This window comes from Alligator sinensis, unplaced genomic scaffold, assembly GCF_000455745.1.
Source record: "Alligator sinensis unplaced genomic scaffold, ASM45574v1 scaffold117_1, whole genome shotgun sequence".
Classification (NCBI taxonomy): Eukaryota; Metazoa; Chordata; order Crocodylia; family Alligatoridae; genus Alligator; species Alligator sinensis.
In genome coordinates this window covers 4,688,359-4,697,305 of record NW_005841855.1, presented here as the reverse complement: position 1 = coordinate 4,697,305, position 8,947 = coordinate 4,688,359, and positions in this window count along the sequence as shown.

The following is an 8,947-nucleotide window of genomic DNA, read 5'->3' as shown; positions in this document are numbered from 1 at the left end:
GTCCTGCTATGGGGGAATAGCACAGTCTCCGTGAGGGCAGGGAGCCCCCTAGGCTCACATCCAAGTTACAGAGAGGGCAACATTCCACAGTTTTTCTTTATTATGCACACATAAAATTTGGCAGCTGCAACATTTAATTAAATCAAGGGGCATCAGTTTCATCTATGGCATTCTCCCTGTCACCCCAAGGTATCATGTTTGTTAAGCTGAGCCCCTGCAGCTGTCCACCCCCTACCCCTGCTCAACATCATAACCACCCAGTGCAGCCAGGGTCTTTCCCCACTCTCAATGTTAACTAAGAAGATGGCTCAAAGTTCCAGAGTGACCAACACTGCACAGTCTTTGTTTAATAAATGCACTAAAAGCAGCTTCAACATTTGATTAAAACGAGGCAAGTCTCTTCCTCTCACTTTACTCCCCCACACCCTGGTGTGCACCACTGAGGGATTTGGGCAGGGAGAGGGGAAGGGCGATGGTGCCCAGGTCTCCTGAACACACACCCACACACATACAAACAAACACACTTGGTGGGCGCAGTGTGCATTGACTGGGCATGTGTTTGATGTGGCATGAGGGCACATGCCATGACAAGCCATTGCTTCATAAGGTTCAAGTGGGAGGACATCATGTTCCCACCAGCTGATCAGGGGCAGCTTGGCTCTTTGGCTCCACTCAGGAGTCTTCAGCAGCCCAGGGAGCTCACAGGGCACACTAGGAGGTGTATGAGAGCCATCCCATACCTGCTGGATTTGGGCAGTGCAGGCAGGCTCTGAGCCCTGCCCCCTGTCATGATACAGCCACCCCTGGGATGGCCATGATGTCCCTAGGGCACTGTGATTGTGCTGACTCCACCCTATGGGTGCCTACTAATCTTTTCTGCCATGTCTTGTTGTTATGAATGATGGATTGGGAGGCTGCCCTCGAGTTGCTGCTCGGTCACAGTCCTGACAGCCTCCTGTAAATCCTATCTGTTGCTGGACCCCTTTATTGGGCCCCACACTCGGGAGGTGTCCTACAATACCCACAAGCCTTATGGGCTAGATGCATGACTCCAAAACTTCCCCTTTATCACGCCCCATGCCTCACAGAAGGAATACCAATGTTGTCTCCTTGAGTTGAGGCCTCAGCTTAGTCCAGCCTGAGTAACTATGTACTCTGGCGCTGGCGTCTGCTCTCCTCCATCACTGTGCCCACACTGGCAATGGGGTCTGCTCACCCCCTATCTCTGCGACCACACTGGCGATGGGGTCCCCACACTGTAGTGGGCCCCCAATGAGGCCTCCTCCTTCCCCAATAGCCACAGCCTGATCCAGCGGTTTACAAACAGAAATCAAAATATGAGCCCCTGGGCTATAACATAAAGCAAGCAGTTCAGGGTGTACTCTGTCCTTTTAAAAGCATTAAACCTCCCCCCTAGCACTAAATGGCTTGCAGGCCAGGGTCCCTGGTGAGCCCCTGGAGCTTCTTAATCTTTCTAGCAGTAGAACAGCCAGGCAAACATCTCCACTTACCTGCCTCTAAGATAGCTCCTTCCCCCTTGGTTTCTGACAGAGAACTCCCTTCTAGTCCCAGCCCTGGGGTTTGTGTGTGCCCCAGGCCCTGCCTCTTCTGGTCAGCCGACCGCCTGCAGGTGCAGGCTAATTCCCTCATTTCCGCTGCCATGGTAACCTGCAGCTGTGGGGTTCCTGACTGACTGCTAGGGCCCCCTCTCTAGGCAGTTTCTACCCTTAAAGGAGCAGGCACCTTAGTGCCCTGAGACACCCCCCAACAAGGATTAACGTGTTTTCTGTTTGATGCCAACTTAACTTTGGGTGCTTAGAGTAAAGCTTGAAAATTAGAGCGCTTCTGCCTTGGCCTTCTTGAACGCCTGTACTTAGCCATTAACTTCAAAGGTCTCTCTTGTAATCAATCTTACAACTATACCAAGAGTCCTTGCTTCAGCAATCTAGAGAATATTTAATCAAGAGAATTCTCTTAAAGATGAAAATGAGAAAATGAATCATCCCAAGGAAATATCCTGTCAGAAATACACACACACTTAATTTTTTAGAACTCTTTTTGTATAAATTTATGTGGAATTTAGAAAGAGATGAATAGGGTAGAGGAAGAGAGAGTTTGAAGAAGTGTCTGAATAGAATGCTAGCCATAGTTGCCACATCTATGAAATATTGTCTCTTAATAAAAAGCAATAGAAACTTGCACAACTGAAGCCCTTTGTTATCCAGCATATGGTGCATGAAAGACTTTTTGTTGACTGTGTACTAGCAGTTTAAATGGATGGGTTTTCCCCCCTGGAAAAGGAGATATTAGCTGCTTGATTCCATAAATTAGTATCAGCATATTGTTTTTTAAACAATAATAAAGGTGTTTAAATGGAATGAAGTTGAACCTTCAAAAATTGTTTCTTCTTCATCCATGCAGATTACAGGATGTAGAGAATAAACAATGCATTCTCAATTATAGGTATATTCTTCAACTTTATTGGCAAGGACAGTATTTACAACATCTCTTTACAAAGGGCTTTATATTGTTTTCCATCATATAAGTATTTTTATTGACATGGAACTAAAGTATAGAACTATTATACATTTCCTTTCTAAAGCTAAACTCATTAAAGCTTGCTGAGCTATTCACTTGAGGATTGGACTAAATGTACCCAAGGCAATTACATGAGCTCATGAAGAATTTTACCATACAACGTTGCCTGCAAATCAGATAGAATGTCTTAGCATTTCATCTAGTGGTAGACATTTAATAAGGGTGCCATCCTAGCTCAATGAGCAGATTTCCATTTGTTGGAAGCTGTAAGTTGAAATCCACCAGTGAAGCCTACCAAAAGAGAGATTTCAAATAATGAGGCATCAAGAGCCAGAAACAAAAAATGAAAACCTATATTTTCCACAGAAATACAATAGTTTAATTAACTGAAATAAAAATTCAACCCAGCCAAATAGCTTAGGGGACTGGATGTGATTTGTAAAACAAATTAATCTAATTTATGAAGTGTCAGTGATTACAGTCAGTAACACATACATATTGACGCATGATAAAGAACCAGAAACTCACAAAGAAAAGTCACCTTTCTTCTCATTTTCCTAGGATTTGAAATCTAGGTTTAGATTTTTTATTCATGCTTCATTGTTGTGGATAGGTTTCAGCAAAGACATGGGTCTATACCAGCTAGAGTAGTATGTGCTCCAGAATCTTCATTTAAAGACTTTCCATAGCTTATGGCTCCAAACCAAAACTATATGCTTCTCTTTTCCAATAGTGTGACTGGGGTCTTTTTGAGTTTCTGTATCTCTGATTAGAGACATGGTTCTGATTCTTCTAAACATGTCCTAAAAGACATTATAGAAAAAATACAATAGCGTATAGAACAAATGGGTTTTCATCCCCAGCTTAATTTTCATGGTTTTTTATTATTTTTTATTTAGCCAATTGTTTAGTGCACTATACAGGGACCTTATGTCTTAGGTTAGAATCTATAGTCCATTAGAGTGTAAGCAATTAAAAGATCAGGATTGTCAAATGAACCTAGACTGGATTAAATTAAGTACAGCACTTGTATGATAAAGAACAAGAATACATTGATCAGGACACATGACAGGCATAAGGCATCCTGTGATAGGGATGCCAAGAGAATGTAAGATGCAGCTTCTTCGAATTAACGTGTTTTAGCTTAGTAATATGGGATAGTCTGTATAAAATAGAAAATGGGAAACTTGGAACTTTGTACTGGCGTGAGAGACAGTTTATGCTAATACCTTGTCACAGGCAAGTCAGAGGGAGATAGTAAACCTCTGAGTCTTCACCACTGAACAAGCCTGTGGTCTTTCTTTGTGTATGTCATGTATGCAGTCTTTATAAACTGGAGTCAGAGGCGAGTGAATACTGAGCAAGAAGACTACAAAATAAGCATTAGTGTTCCATGAAGAAGCCTGTGATGCTCCTTCCTGGTCATTTTGGTTTTGGTGGGTTTCCAATCTTGGTCTTCATCCAGCACTTTACAAAAATTCTATTCATATTATGGGACAGAAAGAATTCTTGAGCAAGTAGGCTTTGTTCCTTTAATCAGTTTTTTAAAACTTCTCCTTTTCTGTTTAAGTAATTAAAGATAAAACAACTTGCTGTTTCTTTCCATTACAGTGAATAAAACTTGGAAGAAAAACTGACCTTTTATCAAAAGTCTTGGGCTAAGAGTCCAAACAATTTGCATGATTTTTTATGCTATGTTATGTAATGTAAATAATGTTCATTAAATGTTGGAAATAAAGCCATATCTCTTTTAGAAAAGCTGAGTGACTGGTACAGTATATTCACAAGAGACTATGAAGCTGACCATATTTACTTTCTTTATCTATCCAACAGTAAATAAAATGCTATTTCACATAAACATCAAGCAAAATGAGTATTGTAAATCTGTGTTTTAGATTTCACATTTTTATAGTAATGGAATGTTGACTTTTGCTTCTAAATTATGTGATGGCAATATTTAACTATCTATGGCCCATGTCTGAAAGGTATCGTTGAAACTTACAATCGTACAGAGCAGACATAACAATGACAACAATAACAACAACCAACAACAATGTTGGCTTCTCAGTGTTATGGTATGATAACTGATATGACAAATATGTTGAATATTTTTTAAAGTTTAAAAGTAATATTTTAAAAGTCAGTGAGTTACACCTTTGTTCTTCCAAGCTGTACTGACACAATACCTCTACTGAAGTCAGTAAGCAATTTTGTCTCTCTGAGCTCAAAATATATTTTATATGATCACATACTGAATATGATAATCTGAAAAGCTTTTTTTACAATAAAAAAACAATTATACAGATGATCAGGGACCACATTTCTAAATGTATTAAGTGTAGCTACATTTGCCAAAATGACCTTCCATGTGTCTATCTAATTTGAACCAGAACTTACTATATAATTCTATAAAAAACTGAGTAAATGCTCATGTTTATAGCCACTGCTGTCTAAATCTTCATGTCTAATTTTGACTACTGAGTGCACCATCTATTTAATGTATTTACTGTTACTGTATATCTAAATTAATACTGACTTGGGTCAAGTTGCTTATTAAAGAAAACTCATGTTAACAAGCAAATATTGCTGTCTGCTATGGAGATACTTGATGCTACATTCCAGTCATCCTTGATAGTTCTGAAGACGTGTTTATTACATCTTTATCTAATATTCCATGCTTTTTAGAAGACAGGCTTCTGAATCCTGCATCTGTAGTTTCCAAATAGATTTAAGATACAATCCTATATAGAATGCATTTTAGTAAGTTAGTCTCAAGACAATGAAAGCATGGACAACAGTAGAAATAGGCACAATCTTCAAGCTGTTCATAAAGTGAAAAGAGCAAGTTGGCTGTAGCTAAGATTGCAAGCTTGATTAGAGGTGAACACCTAACTTCACCCATAGGGACAAATGTAATCCCTACCAAATCTATTGCCTTGTTCCCCCAGTCAACACTATGGTTCATAGTTCCAGTGCTATCTGGAATTAATATGAGCCAGATAGTCTTGATTCACGCCCCTATCTCTTCCAAGCATTGAAACAGCTCCAGCAACATCAGTAGAAAATGGGATATAAAGTGATTTGTCATTAACAAACTAAAGAAACTGAAACCAGAGCCTCCTCAGTAATCAACCAAAAAACTATAATAAGATAAATGAGAGTCTGGAGGTACACAGAACCCCGGAAGAAAGTTGCTTCAAGAAGAAGAAACAAGTTCCTAAGGTGCCGAGACTGCTCAGAAAAGATCTCACAAAAATGTACTCCTGCTATGGTTTGATAATGGGTCATTACCAGTTCATGCTCAACTGTATCAAATGTAGCAAACAGAACTACTCATGTCAGAAGGTATCACAGACATCTACAACCCACTGACAAAGGTGATTAGCTTCCATTAACAAAGGTGTCTGCCACAGAACAGGTACTGCCTCATACTGCTCTAAGACTAATGAGACAAACACTGCACCTAAGTAAAAATGCATCTCTCCCCCTGCCAGGGAAACCCTACTAAGTGTAGAATCATGAAAATTAGGGCTGGGAGGGACCTCAAGAGGTCATTTAGCTTAACCCCCTGCTCAAAGCAGGTTCATCCCCAAGTAGATCATCCCAGACAAGGCTTTGTTTAGCTGGGTCTTAAAAACCTCCAAGGATGGAGATTCCACAACCTCTCTGGGTAACCTGTTCTAGTGCTTTACTGTCCTCCTCATGAAATCTAGGCCTTTAATTGGGTACTGTGTACAGGATTGCTTCTGTACATGTGCCTTTGGCTAGTGGGAAAGTGGCAGGATCAGTTCTAAAATAACGCATATATCATTTCATAGTTAAAAGCTTGAGACACATGATTCGGTTCTTTAACATTGATTTTTCCATACCTTTAGTTTTATGACATGGCATTCTTGATGTTAGTAGTTTACAGTAATAAATAGTGAGTACATCAGATTTGTATGGGATGAGTGATGTACCTTGTAATTGGATATAGCTGAGCATCCAGCACAGATAATCACATGTCTTGTACTGAATGTAGAACAGGATACAGACAATTCTGTCCATAATGCAACATGTAGAGTACACAGTTGGGCAGGGAACTTCTTTGCTAAATTTAAGTGACCAAATCTGTAAAATACATGCAAGGTTTTTTGCTTGTTTCTTTTTTTGAAATTCAGGAGTGAGTCCACTTTATTTAGATAAAATTTACTGCTTAGTTTAACTAAAACCAAAAGGTTGCTTTGTGCAGTATGAACAACAATAAGACATTCCCAGCCAATATCAGGGGAGGAAATAATGGAAGCTTTACAAACATAATTTGTGAGTAGCTCCACTTGTGGCATATAACAGACGAAAGCATGTCATGCAAATCTGATTAAATTATATGTATTCAATTACAATCCAGTGGATGCTGTAAAAACAGACACAGGAGACAAGCTATCAAGAAAGTTAACCCAGCATCTATCTGCAATTATGTACTTTCTAATCATTAAAATATGTGTGTGTAAGTATTATGTCCATCTTATGGCTCAATTCACAAAATATAAGGTTTGAAATAGCTGTTAATGACAGAGCCCAGTTCCTTGGTTTAAGTTAAAGAGTCTCCTGGACGTCCTAGGTGTGTCATTTTAGAGGGCAATCATCATATATACACATAAATATAGAAGTTTAGGCTAAATACAGACATTATACCAGTACAAGTGCTTGGAAACCAGTCTACACCTGTAACCGTACAGATGTTCAGCATACATACACCAGTTTAAAAATGGCAGAACATGGTCCAGGATAGACTTGGATGGGTGTAGCATCAGTCTTAAGTGATTTAGGTTAGACCAGTCTATTGAACTTCTGTACCAGATCTCCTAGTGACTCAAGTTAGGTTGCAGTCTGCTGGCATTCGAGGTGGTTTTGCAGCTTCCCACTCCCCACCATGCCCCTCTGCCCAGAGGTGTGCTGGAACTCGGCTCATGCTCAACTGCTCCAGGCTGAGTTCCTAGCTGGTCCCACCCCTGGGCTATCACAGAACTGAGGCAGCAAAGCCTTTGCCCCAGCCCAATGTCTTGCCTGTGCCTGTCAGCTGGGGTGCAAAGTGGGCACAGAGGCCCCCAGCATGGCTCCACCAGCTTTTCTGGCTCCAGCCTGGGAGTGGCTGGGGCTGGGGCCAGGGCCATGCAGCAGGGGCCTCTGTTCTCCCCTGCCCCATGCTGCCACTGATGACCAGCTGCTGGCAGATGGGTGGGGGTGGGGAGAGCAGCTGTGCTGGCCAATCAGAGGTAGCCAGCTGCTTAGCTAGGCAAAGCATTCTCTTGCAGCCTGCTGGGAGGCATGTGGGAGCACCCACAACTTGCTGGCCTTGGCCAATATGGGCAGCCTATGTGCTTCCTCATTGCAGGGCAAACATCTGTTCTGTTTGCTTCTGACCTAACCTAGGGTGTTTAGAGTAAAGTGCAAAACTTTGATCACTCCCGCTTCAGGCATTTTGAACATCTGTACTTATCCTTAGTGAAGTGAACACGATGAGTTGCTTTTCCAATACAGAGGCCAGGTTGTGAAAGTTTGGCATGGGAACAAAACTAAAACTTTGGCTTATAATGGTAGGTTAAATAGCTGTTTATTGTTCTTAATTAAACTGTTACAGACTATGTACTGACACTGATACATACAATACATTTGGGAATGATGTTTCTATATTTGAAAATCAAACTAGCCTATTGTCTCAACATTCAGTCTCAGAAACATGTTCTCTGCCTTGCATTCATCCTACAGCAGTATTTCTCAACTCGTGGGCCACAACCCAAAAGTGGGCTGCAAGAATACATGAAATGGTTATGAACAAACTTTAAATTGGATCACCAAACTTTAAAAATAGATTCTCCTTTAAAAGAGAAAAACATGGGAAACCATGGCTTTTCTCTTACAGGCTGGCAGAGTTCCAGCCTATGAGAGGCTGCTTGGGGCCCCCATGCCCCACACATACATCCTGCCCCACACATCCACCCCCTGCCCCACACATTGTGCAGCAGGTTGGGAGTGAGAGGCACTGGGTTGGGACTAGCCATCGATGATTACCAATAGGTTTTGGTACAAAAAAGGTTGAGAACCACTATCCTAGAGGATCTCCCAGATTTCTTCCTCCATCCCATATCCTACTAATATTTCCTACTTCCTCCATCATTTCTATGGTCCTTTCCAGCCTGTCTCACCCTTTCTTTTTTGAAGTTCTTGAATTCTGTTTGGTACCTTTTCTTTTGCCTCTTCCTGCATTAAGAAGCATCTCCTACTTCTTTTCCATAAACTTTTTTCCCCTCCTTAAGACTGATTTATTTCACCTGGATTCCAAAACCTATTTCTACTTATCATCTTACATCTTAAAATTATTGTAATATGCATAATTAATAGATGTTAATTATTAATGCACTTTAATTAT